Source organism: Salvelinus sp. IW2-2015, linkage group LG3 (assembly GCF_002910315.2).
Source record: "Salvelinus sp. IW2-2015 linkage group LG3, ASM291031v2, whole genome shotgun sequence".
In the NCBI taxonomy this organism is placed as follows: Eukaryota; Metazoa; Chordata; class Actinopteri; order Salmoniformes; family Salmonidae; genus Salvelinus; species Salvelinus sp. IW2-2015.
The window spans coordinates 11,055,329-11,075,954 of record NC_036840.1 but is presented as its reverse complement, the minus strand read 5'-3'; the positions used below and the strand labels follow the sequence as shown (position 1 = coordinate 11,075,954).

Sequence of the window (20,626 nt, the reverse complement as noted above, 5' to 3'; positions counted from 1 at the left end):
GAGGAGACGGGAACAAGAGGAAGACGAGCAGGCCAGTCTTACCGCTCAGCCTCCAGGCGCATCTCCTCCCTCTTCTGCCTCCTGAGCTCTCGGCGCCGGTCAAAGTCGTCATCCATGGTTACGCCCTGCAGGATGACATCATCATCAACAGTGTTGTAGTTTACATAGCAGACCACCATAGTCTCTGTGCCCAAGAACACTAAGGTAACCTGCCTAAATGACTACCGACCCGTAGCCCTCACGTCCGTAGCCATGAAGTGCTTTGAAAGGCTGGTCATGGCTCACATTAACACCATTATCCCAGAAACCCTAGACCCACTCCAATTTGCATACCACAGATCCACAGATGATGCAATCTCTATTGCACTCCACACTGCCCTTTTCCACCAGGACAAAAGAAACACCTACGTGAGAATGCTATTCATTGACTACAGCTCAGCGTTCAACACCATAGTGCCCTCAAAGCTCATCACTAAGCTAAGGATCCTGGGACTAAACACCTCCCTCTGCAACTGGATCCTGGACTTCCTAACAGGCCGCCCCCAGGTGGTGAGGGTAGGTAGCAACACATCTGCCACGCTGATCCTCGACACTGGAGCCCCTCAGGGGTGCGTGCCTTGTCCCCTCCTGTACTCCCTGTTCACCCACGACTGCATGGCCAGGCACGACTCCAACACCATCATTAAGTTTGCAGACGACACAACAGTGGTAGGCCTGATCACCGACAAGACAGCCTATAGGGAGGAGGTCAGAGACCTGGCCGGGTGGTGCCAGAATAACAACCACTCCCTCAACGTAATCAAGACAAAGGAGATGATTGTGGACTACAGGAAAAGGAGGACCGAGCATGCCGCCATTCTCATCAACGGGGCTGTGGTGGGGCAGGTTGAGAGCTTCAAGTTCCTTGGTGTCCACATCACCAACAAACTATCATGGTCCAAACACACCAAGACAGTTGTGAAGAGGGCACGACAAAACCTATTCCCCCTCAAGAGACTGAAAAGATTTGGCATGGGTCCTCAGATCCACAAAAAGATATACAGCTGCACCATCGAGAGCATCCTGACTGGTTGCATCACTGCCTGGTACGGTAATTCCTCGGCCTCTGACCGCAAGGCACTGCAGAGGGTAGTGCGTACGGCTCAGTACATCACTGGGGCTAAGCTGCCTGCCACCCAGGACCTCTACACCAGGCGGTGTCAGAGGAAGACCCTAAAAATTGTCAAAGACCCCAGCCACCCCATTCATAGACTGTTCTCTCTGCTACCGCATGGCAAGTGGTACCGGAAAGCCAAGTCTAGGACCAAAAGGCTTCTCAACAGCTTTTACCCCCAAGCCATAAGACTCCTGAACAGGTAATCAAATGGCTACAAGGACTATTTGCATTGTATCCCGCCACCCGCCACCCCCCACCCCCAACCCCTCTTTTACGCTGCTGCTGCTACTCTCTATCATCTATGCATAGTCACTTTAACTATACATTCATGTGCATATTACCTCAAGTAGCCCGGTGCCCCCACACATTGGCTACCCGGACTATTTTAATTGTGTCCCGCCACCCCCCACCCGCCAACCCCTCTTTTACACTGCTGCTACTCTGTTTATCATCTAAGCATAGTCACTTTAACTATACCTACATGTACATATTACCTCAATTAGCCCGACTAACCGGTGCCTCCGCACATTGACTCTGTACTGGCACCACCTGTATATACTGTAGCCTCGCTACTGTTATTTCCACTGTCAGTTTAGTTTTTTAAATTTCTTTACTTATCTATTGTTTACCTAAAAACCTATTTTTTACTTAAAAATTGCACTGTTGGTTAGGGCTTGTAAGTAAGCATTTCGCTGTAAGGTCTACACCTGTTGTATTCGGCGCACGTGACAAATAAACTTTGTTTATTTATAAACTGTTCACTTATCACCAACCTCTGTATCCTATGCTGGGTTATATTCATTAGGGCACGCAACAGAAAAACTAAAATAGGCGTTTCTTATTGGTAGGTAGTCCCTCCCTCCCTGTTTCATTTTGTTTTCTTCTGCTTGATGCGTAGTGAATACGACCCCGATGCCTTCCTGCTCTCGACCTCGATACAGGGATGCACGTTTGTGTGCCTACTACGATATTCACTAGCAATACTAGCCGTACAGCACTACGAAAACGTTGCTATCTCTCCAAGCCAAACACACAGTCACATTTCACGATGAAAACAAAAAACAAAAAGGAGAAAAGTGAAGGAATGAAGGAGGAGGAGAAAGGAGAAGAAAGTGTGTGAGGAGGAAGAGATGTTTCGCGCAGGATGTCGTTAACGCTATTCACTAAAAAAATACCCTGGGTACGTGACCGAGGAGAGGAGCGGGACCACCCAGAAGATCCTTAGCCTGTCATCATCAACCTACGCTCTTCTCTTACAATAACACAACTGTACACAACCACAATCTAGCCTACTGCTACAGCTACCAGTAAAGTGCATTGAGTGAAAGGCTACAGTACTGTACCTTAGCAGTTGTGACGATAAGACTTTTAAATATACTGTATTCCCTCTTAAACCATTCCCAGCCTCTCTCCCACTGCTTTATCCCAGCACGGCTACAACACAAAGAGTTCCTGCTGCTGCACAATCTTTCACCGGCTTCAGCAGTCAACAGAAAAGGCAAACACCTCTTCCTTTCGCCCTTCTACTCCTCCCCTCCCTCCCACTCTCCCTCCCTTCCTCCTTCTCCCTGTCTTTCCCTTCTTTAACTCTACGTCTCCCCTCCCACACACACCACCCCTTGTTCTCTCCTTCCCAAATCTCTACTACTTTTCCTGTTTTGTTTGTAGAGCTGTCAGTGGTTGGCTAGGATCAGATCTGGGATCAGTTTTAGAGAGGCAGGGTGGGTTCTTCAGGCTTGCTTCCTGAGTTGTGCTGTAGATCATGCTGTAGCCTCCCTGCTTTGTGCCCCTCTGCAGCCTCACATAGTGAGAGGACCAAAAAGGGTCTCCAACACGCATACATACCCTTACAGGAAACACAGGGACACGGGAGGTATGCTTTAAACAAAACCCATCACTCCAAGGGCTAGTCCCTCTGTCCCTTTCTTTCCCTCTCTTTCTCTCTCTCTCCTCTCACAGACCCCACCTCCTTCTCATTTTAACTAGAGGACTATCAGAGTCAAACTACGATGCCCGTGTGTTTTCGGGACAGATAATTTCCAACACAGCAATAATTTGCTCTCTATGTTTAAATACACTTACGCCATTAGCAGGAGGAAGAAAATTGGCACTTGGATTTCGGCAATTCGTACAACTGTAATTAGACAAAATGAGAGCAATAACAAAAACACTAAAGCCATCCCCAGCGTTAGTTTAATCACATACTTCCTAAAAGCAGCACTGGGGCTGAGAGCGCACTATTAGTATGACTATGATTTGGGGAATATTTAAGAATAATGATAATAATTTGATATTATATTCAACAGGATTTTGAGTTTGCCTGTGAGAGATGTCAGTGTCGTACCTATTCCTTGAGGGGACCACCCATATTCCGTCAAAGCTAACATACACGGAGCAGAGCAGAAGAATGGAGAGAGAGAGAGAGAGGGAGCTTCCTGGAATTACATCTTTCTGACTTTCCCTCTGAGTGTTTCATAACAGAACCGATTTTAGCCTGCCTCTCCCTGTTCACTGTAAACTATGGTCTCTCTCTCCACTCACTAGCTCTCTCTCCGGTCCCTCTCTATCAACTGTAAATTAAGGGCTCTCTCTCTCCCTCTGAACTATGGTCTCTCTCTCTCTCTTCCACGCTCACTCTACTCTCTCGCCCACTGTAAACTCTCTCTCTCTCTCTCCCCACTGTAAACCGATTACTTTTTCTCTCGTTCCCTCTCTGTCTGCCAGCTCCTGAGAGCTACAATGGCAATAATGAAACATTTACCAGTCAAATTAATGCTCTGCCGCAACTCTCTGGCTGACACTACCCAGCGCTTAAGGAACATTATATTAAAAGCCATGTTGATGTTATCCAGACAACGCTAGCTTTATTTCCCCCTATCATTTTAGGACAGGTTTGTGTTAACACCACCCAAACAATGTGTCCTCTATTCACAAGGAGAGAGCTGGAAAAAAATGTGGCACCATTTCATTCTTAGTGGCATTGCAATGTTAATATGCAGTGAAATGTTGATGCACTGTTTTGCTCTGTGAGTCCATAGAACATAGAGGCCTCTTTTTTTCCCATGAGTCATTACTGTGACACACAACCGAATAACTTTGTCTTCACCACGTTAGCACAAACACGTTCATCTCAAGAGTATGCCTCGGAAACTATTTGAGGAATGCAGCATTTTACATTCCGATGTTAGCTTAGCGTCTTGAAAGGAGCTTTAAGTTACTCATTCACATGCCATTTTAAAAACAACTCCAGAAGATTCTTCCAGAGGACGAAGCACTTTGAGTTGTTGAGAAGAAAAAAAAAGTTGTCAAATGTAACATTGGCAGGCCTGTCAGCAGATAACTTACACCCCCTGACACTTCTTCGCCAGATAAACAGAAGAAAACGAGAGCGGGAGGGGAGAGGGAGTTCTACGGGGATACGACAGCAGCTTTAAGTCCATGTTATCCAAAGATTGCCTGAGTCCAAAACTGATTAAAAAACACAATATTTGGACTGCCACCCACCGACTTGAGCATGGGACTAAAATGAACTCCCGAGAAAAAGAGGCAGAACGAAAGAAAGACAAGACAGAACGAATGAAGAAAATATTGATGCCTACACAAACTTGGTCTACTTAGAATATATTCCAATATATCCTTAAACAGCACCAACATGCACAGTTTACTGTAGCGGGGACATGAAAGTAAACATGGTCATGCTATGGGACTCTGGCTAAGGCTTCTACTTTTGGCATCCCAAGGAATGCTCTGTTCCCTGTTTCCCTTTAAGAGAAGAAAAGAAGAGAAGGGGATTGTGGGCCGGCTCCCACCCTCCCAGCTCCCTGGCTCTGCCTGTACCTGCAGGTAAAGAGCAGGCAGTGTGCACATTGCCATGGTGACCCAGGTGTGAGGGTTGGCCAGGTGTGGTTGGAGAGAGGGAGCTGGGAGATAGAGGTATCCCAGGTATCTGCCATGTCAGTGCTGGGCTGGCACAAGACCCAGGGATTGTGTGGCAGGAGCAGAGAGGGGAGGGGAGCGAGAGAGAGGCTAGGGCCAGGGCCATCCTTCACCTCCTCTCCCTCGCTGGGGCTTACTCATTAGGAGATGCTGGAGGAATGTGAGCTATGTGCTCTTTGCTCTGGCCCCTGTCTGGGCCTCTCAGGTGGGGTGGAGAGGTAGGCTGCTGTCACTCTTACTCACTGTCAGTCTATCCATAGGCTACTGTAAGAGCCTGGCATGGCCATGTACAATAAAGGTCTTCATCACAATCGTTGCCATTATAAATCCTCCTCATCAGCTTGATCATCACCATCTTGAGTTCACCATCCTCCTCTTCATCATCATATTGTAATATAATCTAACCAATCCATTAAATTCCTGACAATGGCATGCATGGTCTGAGCGACAGATTCAGGCAGCAACAACACTATCCCTGATTCCCTGTCCTACGGTTGGAGACATGAATCATGTCTGGCTCTGGCACTGACAGACAGGGATGGGGAGGGAGGGAGGAAGGGGGGGAAAGGGTGAGCGAGAAGCTGCCCGAGGGAGGAAACGGGAGGCGCACTCTCACCTGGAGAGAGAGAGAGAGAATCTGAGCACCAGTCAGTCTGTCGGTCACTCCAGCCTCGGCCTGTTCCACGTTGAGGAGGAGGGGGGTCTTAAATCTGTGTGGAAAAAGGAGAAAGCTATTAATACTTCATTCCATGCCATTCCCCTCACAGGGTGCTATTCACTTAATGAGTTCCAATGAAACCTAGTGATCAAAGGGCTGTTTCTGTTTCGAGGCCCAGTTCTGTCAGTGAGTGTGGTGCGAGAGCCAAGACAGTGAAATCTACCATTCTAGACTATGACTTTGACATTCACCTGGGTTAGGTCACCCCAACCGAGCACCTCAACTCCGTCTGACTGGCTGACTCGGAGTCAGGGCTCTGTCAACGCTGTAGGTGTGTCACCTCCTGATCCCGGTGTAGTGTCATTTAGGTGGTGAGCCAAAATCATATTACACTGATCTCAGACCTGCTGGAGTAGAACCTATTGGTGTGATGTTTTATGGTGGACTCGGGTCTTAGTTCAGGTCTGTGTCTACTTGTATGTGTGTTGACTGTCTGTGTCTGTGTTACGGTGCAGTAGACCAGCTAATGGCCTGTACAGTAATGAGACTGTACATCGTCCCCTCCGGAGCTAAACTAAGCTCTGCACAGTGTAACAGTCAATCCTTGTCAGTCAGGTGACAGGCCAGGATTCCCCATTCCCACCCAGCAGTGTTTATACAGGAGCCATCAGGACTGTCTCACAGTCTGCGCTCTGTCTACTCATACACAGAGTAGAGAAACAGAGCAGAGTTTAACTGTAGTTGATATCATGGTCTTTTATATGCTGACTGACTGCAGACTGACTGACTGACTGACTAATGCTTTGCAGGTGCTCAAGGGGCAGTTTGAGTTTGACCAAACGCCAAAAGGATACCTGTAGGGGTATGGGTATGTATCCAAATGTGGATAGCAATGCAGAGGGCAGAGAAATGTTCCATCTCTGAGAACATCTGGGAGTGTGTGTGTACGTGTCTGTCTTGGTCTGTGCGTGTCTCTGTGCGGCCAGCCAACGTGCGTGTGTCCTGTCCATCGCCACCTGTAATGATGTGTTTGGAAGAGGTTGTCCTCCCTTGGTCCCGTTCAGCGTGATCTGCCTCTCTTCTCACACGTCGGGCCCCTGGCCCCGCCTCGGGTCCATTAACACATTTACTGCCTCTGGCCCAGCCCAGGCTGTGAACCACGCCAGGATGTGGCCACATAAATTCACTGGAGTTTTTGGCATGGGGGAGGCCATAATTTCTGACTCTCTTTCTCATTGCCTCTCTCTCCCTATCCCCCTCTCTCTCTCTCTTTCCCCCTTCTCCTCGTCTGTCATGGTACAGACACTGCTGTTGGACCACAAAGGCATGATCAGACCAGCTGCTGACTACGTGCTCATCGTGAACACTGGGAGAATGTGAGGAGGAGGAGGAGTGTAATGGCTGTGTGCATGTGTGTGTGACTGCACATACTTCCTCCCCTACATACTGATGCCAAGGGAATGTCAGCCAACTCAGCTGACCTGAGGACAGATCTCGTGGTGTCAGAGTAGAAGACTTTAGCTGGGACACATCTTTCTTTGGGCAGGATATGAGGTGGCCAAAAGCGTCTGAGCTCAGATTTGTTCGGCTCGATCTCAATACCATCTGCTTCATATGTTAGGGCTCTCTCCGCTCCAAAAGAAATTCATTCCGCGAGAGGTTTCGGTTAGCTCTAATACGGAAGAATTCGTCAAATTAAAGCACTATTCATGGAATAGTGGAGAGCTGAGAGCCCATTGGAAATGACAGTATAAGGACTGACTAAACTGGGTGAGTGACTGGGTAAGAATCTGCCTGCCATGCATCCTTGAATTCTTAAGACACACCATCATTAGTGACTTAGTCTGATGATCACACACGATCCCTCCCAAATCACCACAGATTGCTATTGTGCTGACTTTGGCTGTAAGATTGAGAGGAGTGAGGGGAAAGTATTGGGGCAAAAAAAAATAAGAGGTCTAAGACTTTGAGTCTCCACTTGGGGATGGAAAAGGAGACTCCTGCATGCATTCCCAGACAATGGTTCACAATTCCTGACACATCTCCTTGCCCAGTGATTCATATTCTGACTGACTGCTAGCTATAGCCTAAGGTTATCTGGAACAGCTCACAGCTGAGAATCCACCACTGAGACACACTGTAATCATCACAGGCACAAACTGATCCAACGTATTACTGGATGTTGCTGTCCAATCAGTGTGGTGCTAGACAAGGTTCTTTCCCTGATACGCTTGACATCTCAGTTCCTAAACGTAGTGTGTGATGTAACATTTTCGTCAAATTACTCACAGTCACATTTTGGAAAGGAAAAAAGCCTCCGAATGCCTTACATTTCATCATTCTGATAAGAGATGACAAGTTCTGCCCCTTGATACATGTCCCAATGCCAGTGTGATTAACTCGGGTGTTTTCGGCATGGCATGTTCTACTGGTGTTTTTAAATAGAACAGTCATTGCAATAATCTATTTTTACCCTTCCGGTTTGGTCCCACACATGGTTCTGGTCCCACACACATCTCCCCCCCCCCCAGAGAGGCCTTCCTATGTCAGCAAAGACAATACACCCATCACGCCATAGTTAATTCCCATCATCATGGGTTGAACCGTCAACCCTAGCCCAAGACTCAGTCCAAATGAGATAACTGCCAACAGCTGAGAAGAGTGGACAAAGGAGGATGTCAGTAAAACATTATCTTGCTATAAACACTGTTTTAAGAGAGTCATTTGCATTAGGATTAGTTTATACAGTGAACCCTAAATGACATTGTGAAGACGCAGCTGGGTTCAGAACGACGAGCAACTTCAGTACATGAGATGAGGCCTTTTCCCCTGTCCTCGTTGTGTTTTAAACGGCTTGTGCTGTGCCTTAATGGTGCATTTTCAACGTCAGATTCACAATCAGCCCGTATCAGAGCAGCACGGCCCAAGGAGAACAAATCCCACACAAAATAGGGATGTTTTTTTGTACACCATCAAAAGGCTACTGCTCACTGGCTGTACTCCATATGACCAAATATGGAAGAAAAAAAAGCTCCCTTTCCCGTAACATAACTGGGAGAGAGAAAAATGTTTCTAGCTAACATGCTGTGCAGTGAGATACAGGCAGCTCTCACACTCATAACATACTGACCACAAAAGAGCGGGGTTAAAAAGGGCCAGGGTTCAAATAGTATTGGGAATTGTTGAAGTACGTTGAGTGTTTGCTTGAAGTCTGCCTGGTATGCCAGATGGGGTGTGGTTTGCACTTTTGGGGGTAGTCCACAGTGGTTCCACTGCCCCGGGCAAGCTCAATCAAGCACAGTTAAAACTATTTGAAAGATTTAAAATACTATTTGAACCCAGGTTTGGTTAGGGCTGGCTGTATCTCTAAGCAACATGACGGATGATGCCGTCTCTCTGGTGGCATCTCTGGGACAGTGCAAAGTAAACCCAGAATAGTATTAGCCTGGCTTGCCCTAGGACAAGAAGGACCACATTGTGTGCAACTCTTTATTTTTGTCTGGCTGGATCTCTATGGTACAAGCGTGTGTGAACCTGTGGTAAAGGCTGACTCCATTTTAAGCCAGTAGGGAGTTGAAAATACCTAACCTTTCTTTGTTCATTTTTAGAAAAATATACATTTTCCTCTTTCACGAAAGTGCTTGCATTCTGCACTCTAAAGCCGGAAGGGTTGTACCGTAGGTTACATTCCTCTTGCCTAAACAGTCTCAATCCGAGGGGTCTCAGCCCTGCGCTGCAGTTAGAAACCGTTTGTTTATCAGCCCCCAGACTATTTGGTCTCTGACAAATGCCTGCCACTATTGTCAATCAAAGAAGATAACCAAACGACTGGCCAAGAGGAAAAACACTCAACTCCACAGTAGAACAAAGCAATAAGGAAGCTCACTTAGCTTTTTTTCTCTCGTATTTAGTCAACATGGAGTGGTTTTAACTTTCAGCATGTAACCTTTGAAATTATACATCAAGACCCTAGTCCAGATATCCAGAACGTCAACAAATATCTGCCTCCGCTCTTGACGCAGGTTAGCGTTTTTCATCATGAATATTGTTCTGGAGGCAGCTCTGTAGAGTGGTCACTAGCTGGCACAGCCACAAAGTCATACCATCTGATCTGAAACCTAACCATAACCACACTGCTATCCTTGAATTAAGACCAAAAATAAAATAATATAAATCCAGAATTTTTACAATATAGCCAATTTTGACTTTGCAGCTGGCCTATCTAGCGGAAATCGCACAGTTCTGTCTCCAGGACAAGATTCATGACAATAAATGTCAACCTGCGCTCTTCACACAGGATATCAACAGCCTTTGTCTCGTGTAATTCCACTAGGACATACAGTACACTGTCTCCATATTCTTTCTATACCGACGTGGGTATGAAACCACTCTGCAGCAGTTTGACAGAAGGGGTTGGGGGGGGTACTGAATGAATCCTATTTAGTGGACAGGAAACTCACTCAGTGAAAACACACTCACTCACGACCGGAGACTTTGACGAATGACTCTCTCACCCCACCTTTTCAGGAGAAAGGCTTCCTCTTCCGTCATCCTGCCTGCGTCCCAAATGTCACCCTATTACCTATATAGTGCACCTTCTTCCAAAGTAGTGCGCTATGTAGGGAATAGGGCGCCATTATGGGACACGTCCCGTTCGTGACAACCCGCCATCTTGACACCTGCCGTCTTTTAGTAGAAACGCCCTCCGAACGGGCCCTGAACCACTCCTCAACAGATCATTCATCTGAGGTGCACTGACCAGGGAGAGTAGCAGGGCTGGGGTGTTGACACCTACATGATGTGTTTTACTCAAAGCAAAGCACTACTGATGCCAGCACAACCAAAAGGTCTGGATCTGCTACTCTGGTATTGCTCTCTGTCTGCAGTTTGGGGGTCACTCGGGACGGTAGCACATCCTGTACCAAAATATACCTGTGTGTCACTAGAGGCCCCATAGTAGGGGCCCTTACTCATGTATGGCGCATGATAACATAGTGAGTAACAGTCCCCACCAAACCGTCGATCCGAGGCATTCCTAGTCGATCGCCAAACATTTCTAGAAAAAAATAACGATAAAGCCAATCATTCCTACATTTTTCTGTCTCGCGCTGTTGGCAGTAGGTGGACTTGTCTCAGCTGCCCTGCATGCCGGGTAGGCGAAGTGTTCCCATCTTTACCATTTAATGTGTCTGAAGGTACAAACTCCGCTTACTCCGCGTGCCCAGAGAGCAAATCAAGCGCACCTATAGGCCTACCGCTAGCCAATCGGATTGCTCAGATCACGTGTCTGTCTGCAGCTTCCTTGAGCGTACAGCAAAGTAAGTTGATACTGTGATTTCAAAACATCGAAAACCATGACTAGAGAGAGACTGTCAACGAATACAGCAAAGAGCTTTCGTTTTTATGAGTGAGTTCATGTTTAAGTTCATACTCAGCAGCACTGTCAACACTTTTTTATAAAAACACTGCTATATGCCATAAAATGCGCACTTGCGCTGCAACCAGCAATGCAGCTTCAATGAATGAGTAGCAAAGTGTATCTATAGGCTTGCGTTGTTGTTAATATTATTATTATTATTAGCAGCTTGTGTCTTTTTTAAAATCAAGGAATATTTCACTTTCTCTGGTCATAGGAGTAACAACATGAATTGGTGCAGAAATAATGCAGTGTGACTCGAGTTTCGCCGCCAGCTGGAATACGGTCGCCCCTTTTTGGTCCGTCTTAGCTGAGGGACGGTCCGACTGAGATGCTCTCCCTCCGCTGAGACTGACCCACAAAACCAGACACAATCAGTCCAGTAAAATAAAGAAAGCACATGATTTATACCCACTGAGCTGTGCCTCAAGTAATACAACAAGATCATATACCTCGGGTTTTGAAATATACTTTGAAAATTGTCTGAGAAGAACAACATTGGCGGGGCAATTCAAGCGTAGCCTACATGCACTGATAACGTATTGGGCCTATAGCCTACTGCACAGACCTCGTTGCTACAGAACTGTTTGTAACGTTGCACGTTTTTTAAGGCCTACGTTTTTTAAGTCAAATTTTTAAAAGAATTCTGAGGCGTAGATCTCGGTCTTCATTATGACTCAGAAAGTGATCTTGACTCAGAAAAGTTTGGGGACCACAGGCCTATACAGTACATGTATAGCATGGCAACGTCATAGCCACAGAGGCTAGAATGTCCCCTGGTAAGCAGCTTATTATAGTTTGGGCCCCTATTCATATTCAATCTCCCATATGGTACATACATAGTGAATCACATAGTGAATCATATAGCTAGACAGGACAGGCACTTAGCCACCAGGCCTACAGACCAGTGTTCCTGCTGTAATCCCCTCTTGATTTGACAAGAACAAGGCATTTAAAACACAGCCTCTTTAAGGGTCCCTGGGGATCTGGGCTGAGCTGCCCAATTTTCTCCACATAATTATTATGACCCAGAGCAGTGGGGAATGGACTCAGACAGACACCGTATCTGTCACGGCACCTGGAACACATGTTCTGGAACATACAAATGTATTTCTCATAAAGCCCTGAGAAGTTCCTGATGTGTCTTGTAAAGAAAAAAAACAAGTATCGTACACCAAAACATTTCTGACAAGTTTCCCCTAAAAAAACGTAATTATGTTTTGCGGAGATTGAGAGACCCTTCGATTGCCAGAGGGAAAAAAATGTGGCTATACTTTCGAGAGAAAAAATTACTGGAAAAAAAGATGAATGAAAACATCTGACTGATTTATGTGCCTGGTCTGTATCACAGTTGGAGAAATGCCTTCCTGTCATGCCTTACATGGAAACATACAAGCAGCACGAGCCGCAACGAAGCCATGGCGCAACCGCTTACACACCAGGAGAAGCTTGTGAGGCCTGCTCAGAACATGACACAGACACTGACAGATGTTTGTGTATCGCCTTTTTTTCTGTCTGTGTATACCCAGGGGGCCGTGTTGCCCCACAGAAAATTGGTACCATGACCACGGCCTCAGAGCATACATTTTCATCAATCCGATCCTTTAGCCACGCGCAAATCTGTAAATCAGGCTGCGGAATGTGCTTTCTGAAGCGTTGCGCAAGGATATTCAAGGCTATTATGTGACAAGAGATCTTTCAAAATAAGGGGCCTGTTGCATTCCTGGGAAGAGATAGGAGAAAGAGAGAGAGAGAGCGAGAGAGGGGTGGGAGATAGAGAGAGAGAAGATTAAGATTCTAGCTCGATGACCTCACCCGAGGGCTATTACTCTGAGTGGACGGGAAAGGTGGAGAGGTCCAGCATTTAGGCTACTTCGAGACCCCCTTGGGAAAACATTTTGGTTTGTTTAGTGAACAAATACTTAAAAAAAAAAAAACTGTCAAGATAACTGATTATAATGGAGCTCGTTGTGACGGAGTTTGGAGCTTTTAGCTGTGATGGCTGCCGGCGCTGTTGTTGTTTTTGAAATACGAGGAAGAGATAGAGGACAAGGTCTGTTGCTCTTTGCATCCAAGCGTCACTCAGCAGGCCTGAGCACATCTKKRKGGGSGGGGGGGGGGGGGGTCACTGCATTGGGGCTAAAGGCAAGGTGTAACACGAAGAGATGTGTTCAGTAGCAGTACAGACTGATGAATAGGAATGGGAGTGGAAACCGTGACCAGAGACAAGGGCTAATTTATCAGTCAAGCTCCTCTCTTCCGTAAACTCCTATCTGTTGAGGTTCTCATTGCACTGCTAAAACCATGGTCTTAACTGCGATGTGACGGATGTAACGAAGCTGTCCTCTGGTCAAGTCTACTTCCCACCACCACAACCAAATCCCTCTGCGATATATCCGCGAGTGAACTGGACCATTCTAAACCATCCACTTCATTTTTAAGAGCCATATCAACAACACCACCATCTTAGACAGAAACCAGGAGTCTCCTATTCCAACCCTCTTGGTGTTCTAGAGATGCCTTGCTTACGACGCAATGTCTAGGTCTGTCTGTGTGTAATACATATGAACGCCTACACAGTGCGTTTGCCTCTAGTGTAAATATTGCGCTCCTTCAGACTCGGAGCCTGCAGCTAGCTCAGTGTAAGGAGAGTGTGATATAATTGGAATCGATAGTGGAGGTTCAGCTCCTCAAGACCATACATTCCTGTCTGAGTGGAGAGAGGAGAGAGGAGACAACCCTTCTTGTGCCTCAGTGTTCTCCTATCCAGGAGGCTAGGCTACACCATAGGAGATCTCGTTTCTGTGCATATTTCTGCTGGATGCTATTATTAGCGTCGCAGAGGGCCAGCGGTCTGTCTGGGAGGGGTTGTAACTCTGTGTGCCCCCCCCGAGGCGATAGTGGGGGCCAGAAGCCATTGATCTCCATAAATCACAGGTATATATATATATATATATCTTCTCCTAGTCCTGTCTGTCAATAGGCCCCATCCGCATGCAACCTCCACACGCAAACAAAACAAAATCTCAATAGATCTCAGTAGCATAGCCATTTTTGTCAGTGAAACTTCTTGAGCGTTGGCAGTTTGCTAAATTATGTCAACTCAGCGGTGCTTGTCTGTCAGGACAGAAGGCCGTTCCTTCTCTTCTTCTCCCCGTGGCTCTGACTTCTGACTCTGCTGCCAGGCATTCCAGGAAACACTAGAGCTCTAGGAGACATAACAAAGCACTCGCTCTGTCTCTTTCTCTTCCTCCTTCACTCTTTCTATCCCAGTCTCTCTCTCTCTCTCCCTTCTATCTTTCTTTCCCCATCTGCCCCGTCTCTCTGTTTCTCTCGCAACACTGTCTCCTCTCGCTCTCTCCCACTACTCTTTTTTCTCTGTCTCGTCCAGTCTTGGAAGCCTCATGGTTAGTCTTCTCGTGAGTGCCTTAAGTATTTTTGTATAATGGCTCGTTGCCTCAGTTATACAATTTCAGACTATAAAGTAGTTTTACGTGACTACTAATGTTACATCACTGACAACTCTAGGTAAGAACACTACTCCTCTCTTCAACATGAGGTGACATTTACTGCCAAACGAAGGATAAAATTCAGCTTTATAGGTTAATGCATGCTATTTAAACCGTCTAATTCCTAAATCTATTAGAATAACACATCTCAGACAACCACGAAGTTGTAAATAATTAAGTAGTCAGTTCAGGAGAGTGCTCAGGTTCACTTTATAGGGGTTCGTTCAGTTTTAGCTAATGGCAAAACTGGAAATGAGATTACTCTGTAAACTTAAGTATAATGGGAACAAATCCGAAACACTCCCCCGGTTTCTTTTCTGCTAGTAATCTGATCTGAAGGAAAACCCATCTCCTTTTCACATGACACCCATCCACCTGTGCCACACACACACACACACCTTATTCACTTCCAGTCTCTTCCCTCTGTTTATGTATTGAACCTGAGTGACTGGTATTTCATTTCGGATGGGCTCAAACCCTGGGCCAGGCAGAGGTGGTGTACTATTACTGGTCATTAACTTTAACCTGAACTAATGGCTGCTTATTATCCAAGGCGGTCCCACGCATGTCTGTCATAGTAAACGGGTGGCACAGAGCTTCAGGGCCCAGACCAGTCAGACATCCTCTCCTCTGTCCTAGAGAACCTGCCAACCCGGGGCAGACATAGACACAGGCCTCCCCCCTAAAAAGCCATCATTGTTCTACTTTTTCCTGTGTTTTGTTACTCAGCTGCTGGGTTCATTAAAGCAGGGCTTAAATGAGGCCTGCCAGCTTGTCACCCCCAGCCCCCCTCTCTCTTCTAACCCTCACCCCTAGTACCCAACCCTACCCATCCCAAATCTCCAACCCCATCAACCACACCCCCTTCTACCCTCCTCATCCAAACCCTCTACCCTACTCAACTACCTCACACCCATCCACCAAACCAACCCTTTAATCTACTCCCATCTCACCCAACGCCCACACCCCTTCCATCGCCACCACCACACTCCTCTCCCGGAACCTCCACCCCACCCAATCGCATGTGTTCAATCTATTCGACCCGTCTCACTCAGACAGAGTTAGCCTTGTCTCGTCTTAGCTAGCTAGCAGAACGCTCCTCCTCGTGAAGACCCGTCTGCATTTATCTGATGAGAGGAGAGCCATTAGCGCTAACGGGCCTGTAATTAAGAAGCGCTCACGCTCCATTAATGAGCACTTCGTTTAGCCTAACCGTGCATTGCGTAAATAAGCAGCGGAGCCTAGCAGATTTGCTCCATTGTCTTTGGGTAGCCTAGCATCACACTTGTTAGCGAGTTGCTTGTTAAGAGTTGTTGTTTTGTTGACATAGTGTCCTCATCTTGGCATGTGTGGAATTGACTGACTGCCACTGCTTTTTGCATTTCAATTTGTTAGCCGGTTTTCTCGGTCTGTCAGACTATTGATGCTACAGATTGGGTCTTGTTCCATTAAATAATTAGGCCCACTCATCAATTTATCTTTAACTCAAGATGGCCGACCTGTTAGGTAGAAGGGTTGATTTTCAATAGTAATAAAACTACTTCACTATACTTGAATCAATGCATCAGCTATCTTCCTACAAGTGTACGCAGGAGAGTTGAAACCCAGCATGAATCCGGCTAGCACCTCAACAGCCATTAGCACCAGACCCATTGCCCTAGACCTGGGCTGTTTAACAATAACATGACTGATGGTTTCTCCCAATCACCTTGAGCAGGTCTCTCATGAGGTCAGACATTCTCGTTTTCCAGCCTCTCTGCCTGCAGAGGAGCTCTGATTAAAACCCCTTTCAAAAGGCAGTGGCTACGTCCCAAGTGGCACCCCATTTCCTCTATAGTGCGCTACTTTTGATCAGAGCCCTATGGGGCCCTGGTCCAAAGTAGTGCACTATTAAGGGAATAGGGCACCATTTAGGACTGAGTTAGTCCACCTGCCAGCTTCATGTTACCCAACAGTGAAGTGAATTTATGAATTACCCGATACTGAAATGATTCCAAAACTAACAAATTCAAGCTGGGCTCGGGTCTCGCACAGTACTGTATATGGATGAGGGGGATACTTACATTCCCCTTTCTCTGAAGTGGGGGATAAGTCTTTGGCATTATTAGATGCCAGGAGAAAGAGAGAGAGAGAGAGAAAAACAACACACAGTAATGCTCGCACACACAGTAATGCGCACACACACATACACACACAAAATAACTGCTATATTGGGGATGGATCCTCCATGTCAGCCATTTTCGATGATTTGATCTCCAGCTTTAATCAGATTTCATTGCCTTCCTCTGTATGGAGCAATGACATGTGAAGTGGAAAAGAAATGGAAGGGGAGATCTGCTCGCTGCTCCGCTCCTCTCGTTGCTTGTAATACATTCCTGAGCAACCCTGGGAGGCTTATATGTCAATGCCGGAATATGCTTCTGATTACAAGGGAGAGAGTACACTCAATAAATACACTCTTAAAACAATTACTACTGCTCCTAATACCAGCCAGAACACAGACCGGGCTGGCTAATTCAGGTGGATAACATTACTGGAGACAATTTGAAGGTCTGCACCTTTAAAACATAACATTTGGCTCCAACAGGAAAAAATGGCAGCCGTCATCGCTTCGGGATTGCTGCTGTGCTGTGCAAGGGAGCGTTGTCCAAAGCTGTAGCCCTGATCCAGACAGGTCAGAAGGATCCAACTCAGTCTAACTGTATTGATACCGTAGTTCCAAAAGTCACATCTTTTGAACTGAAGCAGCCCAATCAACATAATGAAGCGACAAAGTTTGTTACACCATTTTTTTTWAAAGAGTAAACTACATACGGACTTAGATGATCTCCCAATAAAGTGTTACTCAAAGTAGAGTAGTGTTACAACTAGCGCAGCACATCAGCATCCTGCGTCATACCAGCCAGAGCCTAGACTTGTGTGACACACAGATGAGTAATATCCTCATCTCTCGTGTGCTCCCACAGTACGGAGAGTCAGCAAGAAAGTGCAGCATCCTGCCTCCAGAACCCTACGCCTGCATAACTCGAGGTTTCACAGACACACAAATCATCCATTGATGTCAATCGGAGAACTCGATGCAAATCCTCCAGTTTCTCAAATTAAAAAAAGGTACCACTCTGTGTGTCTGAGCCTGAGGTAAATCCAATGGCTGTATATGAATGGTAAAATCCCCTTGTTACCTAAGAGCCTGATTCCTCCAGCTGCTCTGTCCCATGAGAGCCAGCATTCATCATGAAATCACCACACTCCCCTTTGCTCTCACCACCTCCACCATCCATACAGTACCACACACGCACGCATGCACACACAAATTATTATTAAGTAACTGGTTCCAACACAAGAAAATGTAGGCAAAAATTCAGTAAACTTAAAATAATGTGTTTGCTAAAATGTTCATTCAACTAGAAATGATTTTTTGGGCTGTGGAACTAGTTAGTTACACACACACACACTGCTTTTAACATACAACATTTCCGACACACACCGACATTGTGCGTGTTCATTTATACAGTAATTAATATTCAACATTTCCTCACCTGGGATTTGAATTCACAACGACACAGTTCACAGCGTTCTGATCTTCCTGCTACTCCACCATGTCTGTGTCAATAACTGATTTCACCTGTATCGCTACACATTGGACTTAAAAGTAAACCTCAGATCTGTTAAAAGTACACTCAAGAAAAACTATTTTATTTATCATTGTGATTAAGGAATAACATTAAAACAAGAGTAATATGCCCCACCAACAACCTTACAGAAAAACCAAACATGGCTTAAATAAATAAATCAAATCAAATAATGAGAGAATAGTCAGATTAACTGATAACACAGACATGGTGGCGTAGCAGGAAGCTCGTACTGCCATGAACCAAGAGATTGTGAGTTCACATTTTTTATTTAACCTTTATTTAACTAGGGCAAGTCAGTCAAATTCTTATTTACAATGACGGCCTACCCCGGGCCAAACCTTAACCAGTGAGGTCATGTGTTTGGAGATGGAGAGAGAGTCTATGAATAGCGGCACGGGCATGAGGGAACAAACGTGTGTGTGTGTGTGCGCGCCTGTGTCCCAGGTGAGGACATGTTGAATACTAATTACTGTATAAATGAATGTGCATAACGTAATCATGTGTGTCAAATATGTAAGTTGAAAACATTGTAAAGTTAAAATCAGCCTTTTTTAGGTAATAATTTACAAAAACAATAATAATTTCTTGTTGAAAGAGTATATGAGACAAATTGAGCAAAGACATCATTTTAAGTTGACAGAACTTTTGCCTATGTTTTCTAATGTTGGGCCAACTAAAAATGTTAAGTTCAGGTAACACTTTGACCGAAAAGTTGAGTAAACAAAAAAAAGGCTGTGTAACCAGTTATTTAATAATAATTAGTTGAAACAACTAGATTTGAGGGTGTTTTATTTTTTTAAGTGCACACACACACACATCTGTTCCCGCATACCTGTGTCGCTATTCATAGACTCTCTCTCCATCTCCAAACACATGACCTCACTGGTCCTCCACTCAATAGCATCTTTCACACACACTGTTGGGATTTACCTCACTATATTACCTATATGACCTGTAATTCCCACAGTAACCTACAATATAGGACGTTTAAAAAGGTGATGAACGATCAGCTTGATCAGCTATGTTTGTTTAGTTTTTGGCTAGGAGAGAAGGAGAATGAGCTGCGTTAAAGGGGGGGGGGGGGGGTGAAGAGACTAGTGCCGGTGGACTGGTCGAAGCGCTAGGCATGTCTGTTCCTATTACTAACGCCAAAGGAAAACACAGAGCAAATCAGCTCGCAGAGACATTTCCTGTGCTTGTTTTATCAGATGAGGAAAGAAGCCCAGGGGCAAAAGTCCTGCTCAACAATGTTACACACTTTCAGCCCCACTGTCGTTTTGGGAACTGAACATAACACATCTTTGGAAGATGACATAAGTAGTAGTGTATGAGTCTCGGGGTAGTGAACTGAACTCACGCTCCCACGATTACCCCCAGCCTTGAGGTTTATACCTTGGGGTGAAATTTTTTACTTTTACCTTATAAGACTTGGGTTGAGTAAGCCAAGGGATCCTGTACCATCGCCCATCTACTAAAAAGAGAGTTTGTTGTGAGTGAGTTGGATGTGAAAATATCCTTATACAGCTGGTGGAGTTCTGGAGGCCTCGCTGCCTGCCAACTGGCATTCGATGGGTAAATGTGCCAATTATCAACACAGTCTGCCATGCTACCAATTAGGGAATCTGGCCTTGAACGATAGCACTTCAAAGTCTAAGAAATGTGGGAGAGGTTTGATCTAAAAGGCCTTCTAATCTGAGCCACAGCAAAAAAAGAACGAGTGTCAGCGTTCTTCTTCGTCACCAGGGAGAAATCCAGACTCTTCGTTCCCCAGAAGAGTTCTACTACTGCCAGACTCCCCATACCAAGGACTGAGGAGACATACGAGCCTGGTTTGGCACGGGTTCTAAAGCAATGCAGAACCTTTCCATTGCAACCTGGCTGGGTAATGAAGACCAACAAACAGAATATAAAGTTGAATTACAGAGAGGATTTCATGCCATGAGAGGAAAGATTAAAAAGGAGAGTGAGGAATTTTTGATTTATATATTACTAACAAAACATCTGTAAGCCACTTATTGCATATTTGCTGGGTCCTAAATAAACTAAATCTAGAGTTTCAGTTTCAGCTGGCCGCTCTTACTTCACAAATTAGGAATGCCACATTTGACCCATTTTTTGATCGTCACCAGTTAAGAGTTAAGCAGATTCCTTTTCCCCCCTCAAATTTTCCAAATGTGCTCCAACTTTACCATATTATACAACTTACTGTGTGGTTCTGGATACAGTGCATTCAAATTACATGCTATCAAAGCAGAAAATAAATAACAGTGAGTATGCTGTGGCCAGAGTCCAGGGCAGAATCACTTGAGGTTTAGT

The 20,626-nt window shown here is 45.6% G+C and overlaps 1 pseudogene; it reads right to left on the bottom strand.

Annotated features, from left to right (window-relative positions):
- LOC111950393 (non-muscle caldesmon-like) overlaps positions 1–20,626 on the bottom strand; it is a 56,328-nt pseudogene that overhangs the window by 32,332 nt on the left and 3,370 nt on the right.